Below are 22,014 nucleotides of genomic sequence, written 5' to 3' on the forward strand. Positions count from 1 at the left end.
GTCAGGGCCCCAGCTGCACAGCCATGGAGGGAACAGACAACCCTTGCACCAATTAGCTCAGTCGTGCATTATGACAACATGCCATGGGGGAGGGGGGGAATGATTCAAAGAGAGGGTGGAAGGCAAGACAGCAGTTACACAAACTGCGCAGTAAACAGATGCCCCAACTCATGGCCCGCATAGGGGTTCGTTCCTCAGCATGGCAGAGGTGAATCTTAAGGAGGGATTTTTGCAGGGAGCGAAGGTGGTGGTTTTATGGATTTCTTTTTTGGGAGGGAGGGAGTTTACCTCCTGCATAAGGGATATTCTGGGAGGAACTAGGCTGGTGTTTGAAGAAGCAGCTGATTTGTAGGAACCTGAAACCTGCCAGACCGGAACAGACCCAAGGTCCATCTAGCCCATTATCTCGGACAGCGACCAGCACCAGATGCTGCTGGGAAAGATGTAAGAACCCAGCAGCAGCAGCTGTGGGATAATCGGCCTCTTGGATTAGGTTTCGTCCGGATTTCTAATAGCCAGGTTGACTTAATCCTGAAGTGGAAGCATGGTGGGTGCCAAAGACTGGCAGCTCTGGCGGAGCGAAGTGGTGCCAGTCACCATACACTTTCCAATGCAGAGCGCTGCTTTCTGTCTCTAGAAAGCAAACCCAGTGTCATTTGGTGCCAGTCAAACAATCTGCTTTAGCTAACCATAGAATAGTTCTGCATGTGGCACAGAATATCCCTCCGTCTCCCTCCGAATGTTATTGGGACAGGCACTCAGTTTGGGGGTTAAAGAGGGGAAGGGCTATCTACTTGTATGTGTAGCCGCTGCTGCCTGAAACCTCTGCTTGTGTTTGCCTCCACCTCTGTGTTACTGCCGAGTTTGGGGCTCTCCAGGCAACATTTCTGTTCTCTGCCCTGATATGATAGAATCTGTGATAGTGGCTGGACTGTTTCCAAGCAGATCTTGTTTTCCTCCCACGGGTGTATAAATGTCCAGTAAGTACAAGATCTCCTTTCAAGGAGTGCATTTAGCTGCTGGGTTTTTCAGCCACAGACTCCTTGGCATCTGGAGATTGACTAAGGGACGGGACGTGAGTTTGGGCACAGATCTGGAGCAAAGGGTGGGGTGTAAACGGCACTGCTCAATGAGGCAGGGTGGCTCCCGGACACCCCTCTACATGGTTCCTTCCCTGTAGTTATTTGCCCCTGTCGTATACCAGCAGTAAATTAGTAACCCCGCATTCACTCCCCTGATTGGCTCAGCCGCTTGGCCAGTGAGTGAGAGCTCCTTTCCCCTCCTGGCACATCTGCTTTAGGCAGTGAGTAAAAACAAGTCTGTTGCATCTTACGTGCATTTAACATGCACGATTTCAGCTTTATGCGGTTGGCAAAAACAAAAAAAAAAGAAGAGAAAAATAACAATTTAAATACTGTTTCTGTAGTGCGGGCGATTCCACCCACCATTACACTCACTGTAATTTTGACTATACGCCGTTTTCGCTTTACGTGCTGACTGCAGAACATAACCCCCGCGTAAGATGAGACAGACCTGTAATTACACTTCCATGCCTGGACCCAAGAGTCAGGTCTCCCATAAAGAGTATGTGGGCAGGAGGGCGGGGGGCATTCTTTCTCCCTCTACCTCCCTTGCAGGGGTACAATGTCCAAGACACAATCTGACCCTGAGCTGTTTGCCGCTAACATCCTGCAGCAATCAGTTCCATAGCTTGTTAATGGAATCTTCACAGTTCTGGGAATAAGATTTGTTAGTGGCACTATCTCTGTTGTGGTGATGCTGAAAGCAACCCTGTCAGGACTGGGGCCCCACTGGGTAGGGTGCTGGGCCTGCACATGGCAAGACACAATCCCTACCCCCAGGGAATTTAGTTTCCAGTTTCTAGATTTTTTTTTTCTTTTGCCTCTGCAGCTGCAGAATGAAACGGGACATGGTCATTAACCCAGGATATTTAACATCTTTCATTTGGGGTGATTGCCCTGGATTTTAATTAGCTGCAGAAAGAACCCCGGTGTTCCCGCTGGATTCTAACAATGTAAAAGGCGGGTCACAGTTTGTGCTGTGGCTACTTTACACCTGTCTTCTCTGACCCAGCATTCAAGGTTCTTTAGAAATGACCAGTTCAGCAGCATACTGGAGTTGCAGTGATGGATTGGGAAGAGGGAGGTGCTGTTGTTGTGGACTTTGACCCTGTTTTGGGCCCTGCCGCATGTGCTGGGAGCTGATAAGACTGAACTGGAATGCCTGCAGCCCAGCACTTCCACTTCTAAAATTTTCTGGGGTTGATACAGATGGCATTAATTTCTAGTTCCCAAAGGGATTTTAAATTCCTGGTGAGTCACCCCTTCTCTGCCATTCTCAGCTCCAAATTCATCCCCAGGAAGGTAACAAGCACAGGCTAAACTGTCTCCCAGGGTTCCTCCCTCCTCAGTGCTCAGCCCACACCTTCAATCTTCTCTCCCCAGAGAGCCTCTCCCACCTGCTTCTGAGCCACTTAACCCTTTTCTAGCAGATTCCACAGCAGCTGACCGGGTGGGAGGAATCTTGCCAGCCCATTACATGGACCTGCCAAATGTTGTGGGGTCATCTTGTGTGGGTTCTGCATTTGGGGTGCACTCCTTGAATCATCGGGGTCGGTCATGGAGCTGTCCAGTCCTGCCCCTCCCTAGAGACGAAGTACAGGGCTCCATCCACACCATGCAGGAGCTTGCTCGTGTGTGTATGTCTGCCACACCGTAGCAATCTCTGGCAAGGGGGCCTGTTGTGCCAATGACCTTTTCACCCTCCCAAGGCAGATGGAGGTGTTGCCGGCACAAAGTGCCCGAGGCCAAGCAACAGCGGAGCGGGGCGGGGGGGGGGGGGGGGTTCGTTGCCCGGTGTGCTGCGCCAATAAACACACCAGGGTGGAGAAGCAAACCAAGTTTATTTGAGATCTCAAAGCAGTGCAGGGAGACTGACGCCTCAAATCAAGCACACCTAACACAAGCAGTTTCCTCCTTTTATATCCCAGTTGCTTTCTGAGAACTGGCTATTACAACCGAAAACTAACTGCTAACACTACATTTTTGCAGCTATTAGTACATTAGGTTACACTAGGTTACATAAAGTGTTGAACATGGAGGAACATTGGTTCATTGAGGCCTGAGCAGGAGGGCTTCATCGGCACTCATGATCTTCCACCCTCCTGAGTTACCTAGGGTTATGCCTAGTGACACCAACAGAGGGGTGACAGTGCAACACCACAGCCCCCTCCCCTGCCCTGTGCTACCCCTTTAACAACTGGGGGAGGAGGCTGAGCTCCCTTCCCCATGGAGCAGCTGTGCAGGAGAGACCTGGCCTGGGTCCACGGAGAGGGTGGGAGGTCACTTGCATCTGTTCTCGGCTCCCATCTGGCCATCCGTGTGATCTGTCCATGAAGGCACACCCGTGAGGTGGCCTGATTGGCCCTTGGACTGGGGACTGCGGCTGGACCCCACCTTTGACATAGGGCCGACGGGCTTGTGCTGCCCCCCCAAGACTCTCACCTCCTTCTTGGGCCCCAAATTTGCAAGCTCCCAGAATGCATGTGCAAAATGCGAGGCCTGGAGAAGCTGAGCGTGCAGACCCTGACTCACGTGCACGTGAGTAGTCTTGCACACTCGTGTGCTGCTGCTTGTGTCACTGATCACACCCCAGTCTCTGTCAATGTCACTGGTTTTACCCCTGTATCTTCTCTCTCTATTGTTAAATGCAACTTACATTGAGAGTGTTAACTCCCTTCTGTCGTGGTGTGTTTCCCTTTCTCTCCGGTCCCTCATCTCTTGTGTCAACTGGAGGCACACCCCACCCCCACGCCCCTTTTGTTCTCACTCCTGTGTTGCAGGGTACTTAGGTTTCCGTCTATCTTTTCTCCCCCTTGAGCATCTCAGCTGCCAGGTTAGCCGTGTAAATCCAGCTGAGCTGCATTCTGCCGCTCCCCTGTTCTGCATCCGTGCATCCTTTCCTGCCCCACCTTGTGTACCGAGTTGTCCTAGCCTCTCCTCACCTGCACTTGTTTCTGGTTTAATGACTGAGAGAGAGTGCTGGATTCTGCCCTGCTCTGGCGGCTTTGTGGGCAGGTTCTGTGACACACCAAAGCATTTCAACACTCAGAACTGGAAGAGACGTTTATAGGATCATCCCATTCATCATCCTGCCTGTACTGGAGCGTTTCCTACCACGTACTTCCAAACACTTGCATGTGATCCTACTAGTTCTTTGTACCGATAGCCCTTCTGTACCATGGATTTCAGAGCACTTGACCAAGCACGTGCTGCCCCATTTAGTTTAGGGGGGTGGAAACAGAGGTAGAGAGAAATGAAATGACTCCCCCAAAGTCACATGGCAAGTCAGGGGCCTTGAACCAGGAGTCCAGACTTACAACGCTGTGCTTAATCCATTCGATTGCAGGTCACGCACTAGGATGGGACTCTCTGCAGTACTCCTGGTTGATGGTTTCCACTCGGGTGGCTTAGAAGCAGAGGGCTTTGCTGCTCCTGCCAGTGCTGTCGTGCACCCGATGACAAACAGGCACTAATTGCCTCTAGAGCAGAAGCAGATCAGACAGCTGATGGCTTTCGGGCGAGGGCTCCCAGCCATGCTAGGACAGTCAGAGACACTCGCTGGTTTCTTTCAGGAGCCCCTAGCTAGGGTGTTAGCTGTTTGTCTGAGCCCAGAGGCAGTGCCTTCCTCTCAGAAGAACAAACCAACAGGGGCCTCTAGCAAGGAGCAGGAATGGGGAAACAAGACTGCTGAGGGGCTATTGCTAACCTGGGTGTGGCATTCCTCACCGCAGCATTTCTGTGCCAGAGGTTAGACGGGCCAGGTGGTGATCCGGGTACTTGTACATGAGTCAAGTAATAGGGTAGGGAGTCTCTTAGCTGCTAAATCTCCATTTCCAATCCAGTCAGCAGGGACTGGGGGTTATTCCCTGGCTCACTCGGTTTGTGTGAAATGAGTTGGTGGGGTCTCAGTCCCAGCTGGCCCCCAATTAGCCATCTGGGCCGCCAGCATTTCCAGTGATAGGAAACAGATCTACTTGCCCAAGATGCCAAGCGAATGCTCACAAATTCACTGCCAGCACCACCCAGTGTTGGGAGCAGGAGGCCCCCGTCGGGGGGGAGAGGCCGAGGGGTTTTTGGTACTGTGGCTGCGTGGGGAGGGTATTGTTCATTTACCTGCCCCAGTGGTGTAGCCAGAGCAGTTAGAGCAAAAATCAGAGCACAATCTAGTGACGAAGGTGAGAAAAACACTTTCTGCTCCGGCTCTGACCCACTTCGTCACCAGGACTGCTCTACCGGGCTTCGTTGTGTTTTCCCCTTGATGTATTTGGATGCTGAGTAGGACATCTGGGACCGGATCGGGGCAATGGGCCCTGCTGGAAACTGCCTTTTACTATGTCCTCAGCGATTTCAATATGAGAGCCACCGAAACAACCTGCAGTCAAAGCCCCTGATAGCAAATTGTCCAGAGGGAACCACTCAAGTGGGCACCATAGGCTCCTCTGGACTCTCTCATCAGCCATTTCTTTCACAGCTCTGCACTCACTTGAGGGGCTAATCTTCTGGGGCACTTGGCTGCTCAGACTGAGGTAACGGGCCATAACAGTTCCTAGCTAGCTGAGCATCCTATTGCGGTCTGCACGGTATCATGGGGGTCCACAGAGCAATGCACAGGGTCAGACGCGCAGAGCAAGCTGTCAAGCTGGCTGGCCGGCCGAGGAGGGAATTGGGCAGCATTCACCCGAACCAAGATACAAGCGCTTGCTGTGTGACCCCTTAACGAGGCGTCATGGGCTGGGATCTAGGGTGGGAAAAACCCTGCTCACCTGCGGGGTGGTCTAGTGCTTCTCTGCCACGCTCCCCACTGCACTTTTGATTGCTTATCTTCGAGGCCAGTTCCAACTGTCGCAGGCGGGGGTGGGGGGATCCACCCTTGGGAGAATCAGTCAGCACTTCCCAGATCTCGGCGCCTGCAAAACTTGGCAATTTGTTAATTTTTCCCCCCATTCTTAAATTCATCCTGTTAAAGATTATAGGTGCCTGAAATGCTGTGGAGCTCCATTGGGTAGAGCACAGGACTGGGAGACCTGGGTTCTGTTTCCAGCCCTGCCACAGAGCTGCTGTGTGCTCTTGCAGGCGGGGGTGGTCTATCAGTGCCTCAGTTTCCCCTCCCTCCCTGTGTGGGTCTGGTCCATTCAGACTGTAAGTGTTTTGTGGCAGGGATTGTCTCGCATTATGTATCTATGCAGCACTTGGCACAGTGGGGCCCGGATCTGAGCTGGGGCCTCTGTGAAACAAATAACGAATGGGCTGCCTCAAACCTAACTCTAGCATTGCTACCTTGCTAATGTAACCTACCCAAGGAGATCAGCCCCAAGAAGGCAACCGTGCAAGTTTATCCAGGTGGCATATCCTATGGGTCCATGATACCGTTTGAATTCTACATTACCCCGCAGCATCTGACATTCATTCTTGGGACGCTGCTCTGAAGGGCAGCCCAGCTTGTGACTCTCATGTGGAAATATGGTATCTGTCAGAGCTATCACCTCTCCTCTGGCCTGTGACAACTTTGCAAAGAAGTTGTCTGTATGATCTCAGTAGCAGGGCTGGAGGCTGCCAGCATGCCAAGCCGTCAGCATAATTCAGCTGCTTCTGAGAGCAGCACGCCAGACGGAGCTGGCCCAGGTTCTGCCTTGGCAGGGAGATCCGTGACCCCAGAGCAAGGCTCTGAGAATGCTGGGACTCTAATTAAAGCTGCTGCATTTCACTAGGGATTCCTCCTAGTCCCAGGACACCAGGTTTCTTGTAAATGGATCAGAAGCCCTTTGAATGTTTCCTTGCAGCTCTCATTGATTCAACAGCTCGGCCTGGTACAGATGCTGACCTGGATGCATCGGCATCCTCACCTCCCCTTTTCAGATGGATACAGGCTGTGAGCCAGAACCACCCGCTAGTCACATGTTCCCCCCGAGATTTTCCGTCCTCTGCTAGGCTTTTCCACAAGACACTGCCCATAAGCAGCTCTGACGTTTTGAGATTGCCAAGCGGCTTCCCAAAGAGTTTGTTCAATGGATGCATTGGGGTGCCGGCAGGCTTCTGAAGTGAGACATGACTGATGCCATGTTGGGGAGGTTAACTCCAGCTTGGAAGCGAGTTGTGTCCCTGCCCTGCCTTTCAGTGGGAGCTGTGTGTCTATCCCCCACTTTGTACACTGGAAAACCTTCCTCTTGGGCTTTTTAATACAGAAGCTTATTGAGCATCAAGCCTAACCTATAGATATATATTAAAAGTAGTTCTTTGCCTGTTTGTGATGTTGAGACTCTGATTTCAAACACAAGCCACTTTGTGGGATCAAAGGAAAGTAGATTTCTGTTCTCTCCTCTCCCAAATCCGTTGCTGGTCACTTGCATGTTTGATGGAAACAGAACATCAAGCTGATATTGTGCAGGAATCTCGTCACGCTAATCAGTTTGTTCCAGCAGCTCTCTATAGTGACAAGCAACGATACGCGCCGTGCTCCGCAGGGCACGCGAGATTTACAGTTGTGGTTGGACCTCAGTCAAAGGTAAGTTAGTGCCACTGTGTGAGGTGCCAGAGATAACACAAGGAAATAAGTTCCCAACTGTCTGCCAACACTGTGGGCTGCATCCATTGAATTCCCCATCATTCAGATCTGTTCTTTTGCTTTCTCTGTCCCAGTCTGCTGAGGAAACTGAGCCCTTTCCTCTCTTCTGTCCAGAAATCTGGGCACCTAGGGCCTGATCCAGCACCCTTAGACCAGAGTTGAAAGTAAGCTGGTCCGGCCAGGCTGGACTGCACCGGCTTCCGTGGCCGGGATTAAAAGGGCTCTGGGCTCCCTGCAGCAGCACGGGGGCTCCGGGCCCTTTAAATCTCGGCCCTAGCCCGGCAAGGCTCAGGGCTCCCCGCAGCCCTTTAAATCCCAGCTGGAGCTGCGGTGGGGATTTAAAGGGCCCGGAGCTCTGCGGCGGCCGGAGCCCTGGACCCTTTAATTTGCACCTCTGCAACTGGGAGCCCTGGGTTGATTTAAAGGCCCTGGGGCTCCCAGCCACAGCTGGTGCCCCAGAGCCTTTAAATCTTGAGAGGCCCCGCCTCTTCTGGTTGAGGCCACCTTCCCCAGATGAGGCCACCCCCGCCCCCCCAGGACTCTGGCAGTACCAGTAAGTCCTGTAAGTTACTTTCACACCTGCCTTAGACCCAAAGAATCCCATGGGCCTTGAATGGGGCTCTCAGTTCCATTCATAGATGTGCTGCGCAGTGAACGGAGTGGAGGGTCTGGACAAACCCATGTGAAGAAATGTCCTGTAGAGTTAAGTTCTGTACCTGCAAAATGAAATCCTCTTCCCCAACCAAGCCAGGATAGCCCAGCTCCCACCTTCACATGTCTCCCCCCTGTGCTCTGCAGCGGCCATTGCAGTCCCAGGGTGCAGCGGCCTTGCACCTCCATCCTGCTCTGCTCTCCCCCCCACGCTCTGCCCCCTCGTGCTGTCAGCAGGAGCTGCCCCTCAGAGCAGATGGTGGAGCTCTTTGGAGCTTCGCCTCGCAGGTGGGGCAGCTGGGAAGAGTTGCCCATGCGCGGCGTTACCCGTTATCTCCTGCAGTTTGACATTTGGGGTCACCTCTCCAGCTGGAATGAGGGGTCTGGGTGTGGGAGCTGAGCCGCTCCAGGGGGGCTCCGATGGCATCGGTTGTTCCCCCAGCAGCCCGCTCTATCGCTAGGCTGGCGTGAGGTGGCGGACGGCCTGTGAGTGCCAGCAGGAGGGATCTGATGGGCTCCTGTCCCATGGTTGTGTTGAAGCGCAGAGGGATGACTCTGCCTCCCCGCTCAAGCCTGTCAAGTCCCAGCTGGGAGGTGTGTGTGAACTCTCCTCTCCATGGCTCAGAACTCTTTCCTGGTGCGAGGCTCATGCGGGTTCCTCAGCTGGGCAGGCAGAGCGGATTAGCACAGCGCCGGGCACGTCTGGAACCACAGAGCGCTCCTGGGATGGTGGAAACTCTGGGCCTTCTGCTTTTAGGCTTGGCTGATGTGCAAGAAATGATGGGAAACTTCTCTGCCACAACCTGGCCGTGGGCCCGGGGTCCTGCTTGGGTGGTGAAGGGAGTATTGGGTCTGTTAGTGGCGGGGGGGTCATTGTCTGCCTCCCTTTGGGAGTGGCTGTGCACTCATCGCTCACAGGGGTAGAAGGGACCGTTCTGACCATCCAGTTCAATCCCCTGCATAGCATGGGCCAGGGAACCTGGCCCAGGGATTCCTGCAGCCAGCCCGTTGCATGCCTGGCCCTGACCACCTGGCCAACTCCCACCCAGTATCCAACCTGCCCCTTGGGTTCAGATTCGAGAGACACGGAGTTTCTGGCTGCCTCAGCTCTTTGAGCCTGGGCAGATCTGGGCATGGCACAGATGCCGCACTGGGTATTCTGGTAGATTGTCCTGGTAAGACTCACCCCTCAGAAGGGGGCCCATGCAGCACACAATCCCCTCTCGCACCCCCATCCTGAGGCCTTGTGGGAGCCATCCAGGTAGGGCAGCATGGACAAAGGCATCACCAGCCTGCCCCTTCCTGCTCTATAGGACACTGTCCAGGAACATCCATGGCAGAGCTCCAACTTTCGCATCTGCCATGCCCAGAAGCTTAGCAAGTTCTGCTGCTCTGCCCCATCCTGTCCCCATAGATAACGAGGGCTCACAAAATGCCTGGAAACAAAACCCCAAACCACATGCTGAGATGGTTGCGCCCTCTTGTTTTAAACTCTCTGCAGTGATGCTTTGTGCACTCTGGTTTGATCACCTGCAGGCAGGGTTTAAGGAGCCATTTTGTTTCAAAGGTTTGTCATGCAGCCACTGTTTTTCAAAGAGAATTTTAGATCAGCCGTGTGGGGAAGAGGGGGATCATTAAAAGGCAGCCTTGGGCTTGTGTAGGCTGCAGAGAGCGAGCAGCTGACCCCAGCAGGGCTTTGATGCCTGGTATTGTACAGGGGGTTCTTCTGAAGCTGGAGTACTGGGTGTCTATACCATTAATTGGTAAATGGTATGGGTTTTGATAGGTCAGAGGGGTTTATACATCTAAAGGCAGTTTGTTCAGCTCAAAACTCTGCAGGGGTGTGTGCGCACATAAATACACTCATTTACTTAAGTTGATGTTGACCAGGTGGCCGCGGCTCAGACTGAAACCTGTGAGGGGTCATGGCAGTTTTCTGCTGAGATCCGCAGAACTGGAAGTCAGTAAAATCCTTCCCCTCTCACTTTGAGTGGGCTGCACGAAGGTCTCCTGGAATTCCCATCGGCAGTCTGATTCCTTCCTTCTAATAGAGCTGTACCCCCGCAAAGCCGCTTTTGGTCCATCGATCTTGAAAGTGCTTACCAAGGTAGGTCATTGCGAGCCCCATTTTACAGATGGGGAAATGGAGGCACAGGCATTGAGTGGAAACGCAGCACCTCCATTCCCAGCTCTGACCCAGAACTCCAGCCTCTTTGCTCCCCACCCGATGCCTTCTCCACTGGTGCACACAGACGAGTTAACTTGGACTGTGCAGGGTCACTTGTAGTAATGCAGCCTTCAGCAGTAGCAGCGCGGGGTGGATGAGGCGTGGGATGGGAGTTAGAAGCTCTGGCTGCTTCTCCTGGGCAGGTTCCTACTCTGCCCTCACCAGTGGTATCTGAGCACCTTCCAACCATGCATTCGGCGATGGGGATCGTATCGATCCCGGGTGGTTTGTTCACTCTCTCACCAGCTCCCTGGGGAGAGTTGTGTGTGCAGTGGAGAGGTTTGTCACGAGAGGGTTTTTTGGAACCTATTTACTAGGCCTGCACTGCGCCATGTCGATGTCAGAGGAGGCGGGCTGGAGAAGTGCACCCAGAACGGGGGAGGTTTGTGATGGTTCTTTGTCCGTGTGGGAGTTCGTTCCCCAGGGTGGGACCGGGGTATGCAGGCTCCCATCGTGTCGGACCCAGCGTTCGTTCTCTCAGAGATGTATTTTCAATCTCCGTGAGGCCATTAAAGCACCTCCGGTGTTTCAGTTGATCCGACACCCTCGGGAATGTTCCTCTCTTGCGGGGCAGTGGGCAGGGCCGAGCAGCTGGGATTTTATACTCTCCAGCCTTGGCCCAGGAGCCTCGCTTTAGTTTTGTGCTTCGCTTCAAGCAGTAGAAGAACCTAGGTTTGGCACTTGCCCAGCGTCTTATCTGCACTCGCGGGGTGTGAGGCTCCTGGCTTGGTCAGCAGCAGACACTCCGAGCTCATCAGAGTGACAGTCTCTCTCCTGCATCTGTCACCGTCCTCAGTGTGCATCTTCCTGAAGCTGTTAAGAATGAGCAGCTGGTGAGAGCAGCTGTCAGATGCAACGGAAAATGGTGAGTCCTACTCCTGAGGCGGCGGGTCTGGACACCTTGGGGACAGTCGCCCTGTTCTCAGCCAGCTCTCTTGGCTTGTCATTGATTTCCATAAGTCTTGGGAGATCTGGTTTCAAATCCTTGTTTTGCCACTGGCTTCCTGGGTGACCTTGGGCAAGTCACTCAGTCTCTGAGCTTTCATTCCCCAGCTGTAGCATGGGGCAGTCGCCTGGCCCTGCCTTACCAGGGTGCTGTGAGAAGAAATACATTAAGGATTCTGAGGCGCACAGATACTAGCGTAATGTTGGTCAGATACATGCCTTGCACAGGTTCAGTTTATTTCATAATTCTGCTCTTGCTCTTGCTCTTCCCTTCCTCTCACCCGGCACTGGCTTTATCTCCATTCCTACGCATGTTCTGTGCACTGGGGCAACACCCTTCTCCTCCGCAGCATCTGCCCCTTGGAGGAAAAAAACCTTCTAGTGTGTCACATCTCATCCGAGCCATTCTCCCGTTTCCGTCGCAGCCCCTCAGCAGTTCATTATTGCAACCTACAACCGCATCTGCTTTAACCCCTCAGACAGAGACCAACACCTACAAAATCTCCTCCAAGCATTCTCAAAACTACAATACCCACACGAGGAAATAAGGAAACAGACCAACAGAGCCAGACGTGTACCCAGAAGCCTCCTACTGCAAGACAAACCCAAGAAAGAAACCAACAGGACTCCACTGGCCATCACATACAGTCCCCAGATAAAACCCCTCCAACGCATCATCAGGGATCTACAACCCATCCTGGACAATGACCCCACACTTTCACAGGCCTTGGGTGGCAGGCCAGTCCTCGCCCACAGACAGCCTGCCAACCTGAAGCATATTCTCACCAGTAACTGTACACCGCACCACAGTAACTCTAGCTCAGGAACCAATCCATGCAACAAACCTTGATGCCAACTCTGCCCACATATCTACAGCAGTGACACCATCACAGGACCTAACCAGATCAGCCACACCATCACTGGTTCATTCACCTGCACGTCCACCAATGTAATATACGCCATCATATGCCAGCAATGCCCCTCTGCTATGTACATGGCCAAACTGGACAGTCCCTATGTAAAAGGATAAATGGACACAAGTCAGATATCAGGAATGGCAATATACAAAAACCTGTAGGAGACACTTCAACCTCCCTGGCCACACAATAGCAGATCTTAAGGTAGCCATCCTGCAGCAAAAAAACTTCAGGACCAGACTTCAAAGAGAAACTGCTGAGCTTCAGTTCATCTGCAAATTTGACACCATCAGCTCAGGATTAAACAAAGACTGTGAATGGCTTGTCAACTACAAAACCAGTTTCTCCTCCCTTGGTTTTCACACCTCAGCTGCTAGAAGAGGGCCTCATCCTCCCTGATTGAACTAACCTCGTTATCTCTAGCTTGCTTGCATATATATACCTGCCCCTGGAAATTTCCACTACATACATCCGACGAAGGGGGTATTCACCCACGAAAGCTCATGCTCCAATACATCTGTTAGTCTATAAGGTGCCACAGGATTCTTTGCTGCTTTTACAGATTCAGACTGACATGGCTCCCCCTCTGATACCTGATTATTGCGCTGTGTCCCGCAGTGCAGAGAGTACAACATCTTTGGATCTTCCTTAGCCTAGGAAATTAGGGCTCAGTCCTGCCAGCTGTTCAGAACGCTGGTCCCGCTCCAGCAAAGCACTTAGGCATTTGTGTCCCTTGCAGTTTTCCGAGTCAAACGCTGTGCATAAGAAGTGCATTGCTGGAATAGGGCCAGGGTTTTTCATAGAGTATTAAGGTTGGAAGGGACCTCGAGATCATCTAGTCCAACCCCCTGCTCAAAGCAGGACCAATCCCCAAATGGCCCCCTCAAGAACTGAACTCACAAACCTGGGTGTAGCAGGCCAATGCTCAAACCACTGAGCTACCCGGCCCCCTTGCAGGATCAGGTCTGTCCACAGTATTGAAACGTCAGGTCCTACAGTGGATTGGATCAAACCAGCAAGTTAATAACTGGAACCGATTCTGTGGAATTCGGTGTGTGGGGAGTTTAACGGCTCTCGGGTGTAATTTTACTGTCAGTGAAGTGCAGCTTCTGCAATAGAGCAGCTGAGCACAATAGACCTGAATTATCTTGAGAATCTGTCTCTTGGTCCTGGTGGGTGTGTCGAGACAGGGAGCTTTGTGTCTGTATCAGAGATTTCTCTGCTTCCTGAACTGCTTGTTTGGAATCATTTGTCTCTAAAGAATGTTCCCTGTGCGCCTGGCTGATGGCAGGGTTCTGTTGTACCTGGTTACAGCGAGGCTGCTTTCAGAGCTGACATTTGGGAAGGAAATCTGTATTAAACTCATTAATCCTTCAAGGTAGCAGGTTATAGTCCTGGCAAGTAGGATTTCTATCCTTTCAAGACATGGCACTTAACCCTAAACCTATGTTTGTTATTCTCTGCCACGTTTGCTAATTGTTAAAGAATTAATCAAAGGATTTGCTTTCCCAGCTCATCTTCTGCTGTCGGAAGGGAGCATGCCCAGGGCTGCAGTAGCAGAACCAGGAAGAGAAACTAGGTTCTCGGACTCGCAGTCCCCAGTCCACCTTGCACTGCAGGAGGAGAGAGCCTATCTCTGCTTTTCAGCAAGCCCAGCCCTATGGTGCGTGGGGCTTAGATGGTAAGAATGACGGAAGAGGAGGTGTTTGCGCTGAGAGGAGACCCTGTGCGAGTGAACGGGCAGGGAAAGGATGGGCCCTCATTGGCCAAGTCTCTTAAGCCACCATCCAGATGGGAAGTTGCCAGGGGAGCCATTTAAATTGCCAGTACTGGAGCACAGGGAGTCCCAGCATGGGAAAGTGACAGTGATGAGCACTGTGGGGAACCATGTTCGTTGCATCAAATCTGCTCCGTTGACAAGTAAGGAAGTGTCTCCAACAGCTGGGCCTGCAGATCCCCGTCCCCCGGGGCTCAGACAGTCAAGCTGGGTTCTCCGTCACCAAAAAGGGGTTATGCGTTGGGAACGTAGTTAACTTGTTCTGCTGCTGATGCCCAAGCCAGGGTAGAGCCCAGCTCCTTCTGCTGTAGGCTCCACAGGGCTAGTAGGAGTAAAGACACTAAAACTGTGTTTACAGCTCAGGAAACGTGGCTCAGTCCATGCAGGGAGTAGGTCTGCTGAGAAGGAAGGTGCCAGTAGTACATAGTTGCTTTTCAGAGCCTCATCTTGGCACTGCTGTTCCTCAGTTTCCCCATAGGGACCATGAATCCTAGAGGTCTCTTTAATCTACTGACAAAGGCATAACAAGATCCATTGGCTGGCGGTTGAAGTCAATAACATTCAAACTGGGAATATGTAGCAGCTTTTAGCAGCGAGGGTAATTAACGAGTGGAACAACTCACTGAGGCACGCTGTGGATTTCTGAAAGAGAAGTGCTAACACTCAACCACAAGTTCTGTGCCTGGTGCGGGAATCTCTGGCTGAAATTGGCTGGCGTTATGCAGGAGGTCAGACCGGAGGGTTTTAATGGTCCCTTTTGGCCTTCGCCTCAATGCAAGTGGGAAAAATTCTATTTGCCCTTTGCAAAGCATATGGAAAGCTGTGGCTGAAAAGCTCTAGGTAAGAGCAAAGTATTAGTGCTCTTCTGTGAAGGCTGCGGACAGAGATCGTGAACCTGGAATCAAAACCCGCAGGCCGCCAGAGGGAAGAGCAGCCAAACAGATGCTAAAGTCAAGCTAGGATTCAAGAAGCAGAGAGCAGAACAGGGCTTGATGTGCCCCCCACAAACCTAGGGCTGCTATGAGAAAAGATCCCTTGGAGAGGGAAAGCCCCCCTCCTCCTGTTACCAGCGGGGAAGGGCTTGTTCATGAGGAGTGATCCTTAGGTTTCCCTCGGGCTTTGCTCCACACTTGCCTTCAAAAGAGCTGGTAAGGGCACGGCAGGTGTGGGAGAATCTGCTCAGGGGCTGCTGTGTGATTACCAGGGGTGGTTCTGGGAGTAGGTTGCAGCTGAGTGACTGAGAGATCCTGTTTAGTTCTCCAGGGATGAGCCATTGCCATCTAAACCCAAACCGAGCTCACGGGCTGCAGCAGGGTTTGGTATCTGACATTCAGACAGCACTGATCTGGATTTGACCAGTGAGTTGTCAGGCTGCTGGGAAGAAGGGTTTTTGCATGGCCATATCTTTAGGCTAAAAAACCATTGTATTTTGACACCAAAAATGGCATCTCTTGTATCACAGGCCTGCCGACAGATGGATGGGTAAAGGGGGCAATTCTTAGGGGCCCGGGTGATTTAAAAGGGCCTGGGGGCCGTCTGCTGCAGTAGCAGTGGCCGGGAGCCCTGGGCCCTTTTAAACCACCCAGGCAGACCACAGGGCTCCTATGCGTGTGCGGTGGTACTGGCAGCGGCGAAGGCAGCCGGGCAGGCATGTGGAAGCCCTGGCCATGCCCCACAGACTGTTCTGCCCTGGGGCCCGGAATTGCTGTCATCGGGCCTGCCTGTAGGACATCATCACATCTTAGAAGTTTAAAATCCTTTTCAGGTTCCACCGTCTGGCCTTTCTCCACTGATGTTTGTTTGTTCACTTCGTTCTCCTTGGGCAGGAAAACCACACTGACCTGTTTCACGCTTGTTTATATTGAGTTTCGTTTCCTACTTTTCATGTGCAGTGTTGTCTTGGTTAGGTTTCCAGTGCTGCAGGGGAAGGTGTAAGTTGGGGGAAGGGGAGGACAGGGGCTGTTCCATTAGCACTTCTAAAATTTGCTAGGCTTTGTAGACATCTCCCCCGCCACCATCCAAGTGCCCTGCTAAAGTATTTGTCCCTCTTTTGAGTGACATACAGCTGTAACATCCTACACTCCTTTCCACCAGCCTACTTTCAATTGCCAGCCTTTGCAGCCAGCTGCCTCCTTGCTCCGAAAGCAGGTTGTTAATGAAATTGATCTGTCTGATCATTTCCTTCCTTCTCCCTCCTCAGTAATGGCTGCAGCAGATCAGTGGGTGCAGATCCTCGGGCTCAGATGGAGAGCAGGAGAGGCAGCACCCAGGCGGTCTGCCCTGAGCAGCTCCCATTCTGCCAGTCTCTCCTGCTCCTGCTGCAGTCTCCCAGGCTCAGTACAGTCACTCCTGTGTTCCCACAAAGCCTAACTTTCTGAGTTTTCAGAGCTGCGGAGGCTCTGCGCTGGGGTCTCCGTAAAGAATCTCTCTGTCTGCCTATGAGACATCACAACCCATTCTTCTGCCAATGCTCCTGCGAGCCTGTGGATTGCTGGCTAAGCGGGCGAGTGGGGCTGCAGACACCTACCCGTCTGAGTTTGTCTCCATCCAGATGCTGCACGGCCCAGAAGCTGGACTACGCTATCGAATAGCAAAGATCTGCCCCCCAGAGCCAGATTTGGAGGGACGTGTAAGTTACACATTTGGACTCTGATGTGAGGGAGTCTCGGCTGGTGAAATGTAGCCTCCAGGGGACTGATCCCGCTCCCACCAACATCTATGGGGATTTTGCCTTCGACTTCAATGGGAGCAAGATCGTGGTCTGGGAGACAGTGGGAGTTTGAAGTGTGCGGTTGGGGAGGGGGCTATCTCAGCACAACTCTTCCCACCTGCTCCTGGCACCTGCTTTTCCTAATGCACTTACCGGCTCTGAGCCCTTAGTTCTCATAAAGCCGCTTGCCATCGGGAAATACGCAGCCCTGGCTCCGACCCTCAGAATTCGGCTCTGGGAATTCTAGGGCAGTGCTCAGCCAGGAGCAGAGCACTGGATGTGCCCTGCAGGCTTCACTGACGGGCAAGGGCAGCGTGAGAGTTCGCACAGCTGCATCTGTGCTTTCAACCCTGTGCCTGCCCAGGAGGGAAGCGTCTCAGTAAACACCTGTCCGGAAGTGTGATACTCCCCCCAGGGTGCAGTAACCTGGGAGCTGCCTAGGGCACGTGCACATCCTCATCTGCTGAGGAGATAAAGAGCATTTGGAAGAGGCCCCTGCATGCTTCAGTGGCTTTGGATTTTGCAAATTACAACGATGAGTCTAAAAATGCTAAGTCGTACTACTGCCCGGGAGGCTGTTCAGTAACCCATGTGTCTGGAAGGGATGCTCTGCACACAAGAGAGAGGTCACTCACCGACTGAGCTCGAGGAGCAGGAACTGTCCTTTAATATATTTGGAAAGCATCTGGCACGATGGGGTCCCAACACTAATGGAGGCCACTAGGTGCTACCGACCTATCAGTAGACAGGGCAGAATTCCACTTGTATTGTTGTCATTTTTATGGATAATGTCTATTTATTTTTAAACTTTTTTCTATTTTTATCTATTTAAATTTTCACTGTTGTGGAAAGTTATGAGTGTCAGACAATGCGGGGTTGGACAATAATTATTTAATGACCGTAAACGCTAAGATTAAAAAAATGTAAAAGCTTTGATAACTGTTAAAATATTGTCAGCATCACATGTAAACCCACACAAAATAAATATCCTTAAATCAAACTCTGATCAGTTCTCAAGCAGCATTTATTTCACTTTGCCTAGCTGTAAATTTCGATTATCATCAGTGGAACTACTTTTTTGTGGGTTTGTGAGAGTATGGTGAAATTGACATTTACTGATTAAAAAAAATCTAATTCTTCCAAGCCTAAATCTGAATGATTAATACATGTGAGTCAATACATTTTGCATATGTAAATAAGGTATATTTCTGTAATTAGAGATGAGCAATTATTTCACGACTAGGTAACACAACAGATTTTAGTTTCTTTCTGCTTGTTGAAGATAAACATATACAGACTCACTGAATAGGCTATTGGGAGGATTCAAACCCATAACTTCTAGTACCATACCCCAGGCCTCTACCCCACGAGTTGAAGAAATCAGTCAGCTAGTCAGTGGTAGTAGTAAACTGTCGTAATCCTTGTGTGAACCAGTCACTAGCGGAGGATGTGACACACTTTGGGTTGTGTGCGCAGATAGTGATTTCCTTGAAACTATTTTTCTGGGTGCGTGTCGGTAAATCACGCTGCAAATTCGATCCACAAACTACAGGACAATTGGAAATCTGAGCCATGTTGCTTCAGTCGGGATGGCTCAGAAGTCACAGGCTTTCATCTGGACCCCCTGACTGGGGGAAGAAGCGTACCATATAAAGTTTGCTCGGGATACTTGTGCACAAGGCATTAAAACTTGTTTCCCAGGAATGTTTGTGCCTTTTGAAAAGCAACAGGGGGGTTGTCATAAACAGATAGCTAAGGGTTAACGTCTCTTTCACCTGTAAAGAAGTAATCTGAAACACCTAATCAGAGGACCAATCAGGAAACCAGACTTTTTCAGGTCTGGGTGGAGGGAAGTTTGTGTCTGAGTTCTTTGTCTTCTGCCTGTACTCTCTCGGCTATGAGAAGTAATTTTTTCTGTCTCCTGCCTTTCTAATCTTCTGTTTCCCAGTTGTAAGTACAAAAGATCAGATAGTAATTTATATGTTTTTTTGTATTTACATGTCTATAGTTGCTGGAGTGTTTTAAATTGTATTCTTTTTGAATAAGGCTGTTTATTCATATTCCTTTTAAGCAATTGACCCTGTATTTGTCACCTTAATACAAAAAGACCATTTTTTATGTATTTTTCTTTCTTTTTACATAAAGCTTTCTTTTTAAGACCTGTTGGAGTTTTTTCTTTAGTGGGGAACTCCAGGGAATTGAGTCTGTGCTCACCAGGGAATTGGTGGGAGGAAGAAATCAGGGGGAAATCTGGGTGTGTTAGATTACTAGCCTGACTTTGCATTCCCTCTGGGTGAGGGGGGAAGAGAGATTAGCTCTCGGTACTTCTGTTTTCCAAGGCTGAAAACGGGGAGGGTGGAATCCCTCTGTTTAGATTCACGGAGCTTGCTTCTGTGTGACTCTCCAGGAACACCTGGAGGGGGGAAGGGAAAAGGTTTATTTCCCTTTGTTGTGAGACTCAAGGGATTTGGGTCTTGGGCTCCCCAGGGAAGGTTTTTGGGGGGACCAGAGTGCCCCAAAACACTCTAATTTTTTGGGTGGTGGCAGCTTTACCAGGTCCAAGCTGGTAACTAAGCTTGAAGGTTTTCATGCTAACCCCCATATTTTGGACGCTAAGGTCCAAATCTGGGACTAGGTTATGATAGGGTTGAACAGTTTAAAAAACCAACCAAAAAACCCAAACACAGACCCTTTGTCTGGGTGAGTTTCAGCTCCATCTGGTTGGTTAAGTCCCATCTGCACTTTACAAAGCTGCTGAGGGGTGGAGCCGCTTTAATTTTAATTAAGCTGGGCACAAGTCCTCATGCGTTAGGGGCCTTGTGGTTCTTCTGTGTACAATGAATAGCCACATAGGGTGTATTAAAGATGTCAGCTTAGCTTGGCAGGAAAACACACACCCGTTTGAAGCATTGCCTGAGAGTTTGCTTTTGGCCTCTGTTTCTGAATGATAAATCAGGCTCTTAGACTGATTTATTGACCCGTGTTCTCATAACAAGTAGCTCTGTAGGCGAATGTAAGAAAGGAAGCTAACTTGGTACCCATCATATTGGTGGCACTGGATGCCTGCCAAAGTTATGCAGTCCACATGAAGATATTCTTCTTTTCTCCAGCCTGCCGGGACTAGGGGTCATTGTTTCCTGTCAGGGTTCTTGTGGGGAGGCTGGTGGGAGACGTGGGGCTTGCATTTTGCTCTGAAAGCCCAGAGGTTGACTGCTCACCTTGGCTTCTCACAAAAGGTGAGTGGCCTGCCTCTGAAGGTGTTTCCTGAATCAGGGCTTTGGAGCTGTGCTCCAGCTTCGCTCCAGCTCCAGGCAAAAACCTGCAGCTCCGTTTCTCTGCGTTCCACCCCCGGGCTCCGCTTTAAAGCCCTGACCTGAACACCCAAGCCTGCCCTTTGAGAAGAAAAGTTCCATTGTCCCAGTAGAACATCGTTGTGGTGGGAGGTCATGCTCTCCTGGGGTGGGTTGGTCCCATGAAGAGACTAGGCAGTGAGAACTCAAGTCCTCAGCTTGTCCCTCCAGGGAGTCAAGGCAGAGTGGGACACAGGGTGACGGGCTTGGGGTGGTCCCTGTTGCTGACTGGGTGTAGCTGTTCCCTGGGCTGTGGTCTCGTACCTGAATGCAGAGAGTTCTGGAGGTCCTGGATGCCCAGGTCATCGGAGAGCTGGTTGGAACTTTTCCGATGACTGTTTTGTCGGAGAATGTCCCCTCCCTCGCCCTTCACACCCTGCATTTCTTTCTCCCGCTGCACTAGGCCCGAGTGAAAATAAGCAGAGGCCACAAACTTGGATGGCCCCACCCGTTCATCACCCCATGCAGACGTCTCAGAGCTCTGTAGTGGAGCCCTTTTGCCAAGGGCTGAGCAGAGCCTGCGAGTGACTCCCTTTTAGTCACACTGACAAAGTGCATGCAGTGTCCCCAGCAGATAAAAGCCCACTAGTGCTGCCAGCTGGAGGAGTTGCTCCTTCAGCTCGAGCGGGCTGCGCAGAGGTGCTGAAGGGCCGAGTTCCGAACCCCACTGAGGACCCCAGACCGGGGCGTTACGCTTGCTTGATACAGTGGGATTCAGCACCGGCGAATCCCACCTGTGATCGCTCAGCTCAGGCTCCGATGTGAATTCCCCGAAGCCGTTTCCTGTTGCTGCAATTCCTCGCCTCCCCATGGCTGCTCCGTGGGATGTTGGGTTAGAGGAGGGGGTGTCAGCTTTGTCTAGCTTTGCTGTCAAAGACGGCGAATCTAGTCACCTCCCTGGTCCTCCTGGCCACAGATGGTTCATGTCACTGGCTCTGCCTCAGCACAGACGCACCTAGCGGACCTCAGTCAGTCCAGCAGGCATCTGGGAAACGTTACCTGCTCTCCTCGGATGGATTAAAGCCCCAGGTCTGTGCAGATCAGCCCCGGGTCCCCAGCTCCACACAGACAGCTGCGCTGAGGCGCTGCGAGCTGAACCGTCAGCTTGCTGGGGGGAATGACCTCCTGGCACGGGCCACTGTTCATGGCAGGGCTGCTGGGCAGGGGCACAGTAGAGGGACACTTCCCAAGCCCGGTTGCAGGGAGCCAGGAGAGCATATCCCTGCCCAGAGCCTGGTGTCGCTGCAAAGTTCCGTGCTTCGTGATGGACGGGACCGATCCGAAGCACCGGCTGGTGCTTGGTAGTGCTCTAGAGCAGGTGTTCCTGAGCACGCTGACTCTCCAGCCCTGGGAAGTGAGGAGGCTCTGTAACCTCGCCAACCCTAACCCCTTCCCTGCATTATCACCTGGCTCCAAGAGAGTGTCTGGGGGCCGGTCGCCAAGGGCTTTATGAGAAAGTAAGCATCTTTATCCCCATTTCATAGATGGGGGAACTGAGGTACTGGGTGACCTTGGGAAAGTCACTTCAGCAATCCAGTGTTAGAGCCCAGGTCTGCTGGGTTCCAGTCCCATGCTCTATCCATTGCCTGCTGGCTACCCCAGTCCCTTTCGGGTTATCATAACCTAGTCCCAGATTTGGACCTTAGTGTCCAAAATATGGGGGTTAGCATGAAAACCTTCAAGCTTAGTTACCAGCTTGGACCTGGTAAAGCTGCCACCACCCAAAAAATTAGAGTGTTTTGGGGCACTCTGGTCCCCCCAAAACTTCCCTGGGGACCCCAAGACCCAAATCC

General features: G+C 51.7%; 1 protein-coding gene across 4 annotated transcripts in view; it reads left to right on the forward strand.

The window, feature by feature from the left end:
• Positions 1-22,014, forward strand: part of C5H20orf27 (chromosome 5 C20orf27 homolog) — a 181,374-nt gene that overhangs the window by 132,358 nt on the left and 27,002 nt on the right. The window lies entirely within an intron of this gene.

This window comes from Gopherus evgoodei, chromosome 5 (genome assembly GCF_007399415.2).
Source record: "Gopherus evgoodei ecotype Sinaloan lineage chromosome 5, rGopEvg1_v1.p, whole genome shotgun sequence".
Classification (NCBI taxonomy): Eukaryota; Metazoa; Chordata; order Testudines; family Testudinidae; genus Gopherus; species Gopherus evgoodei.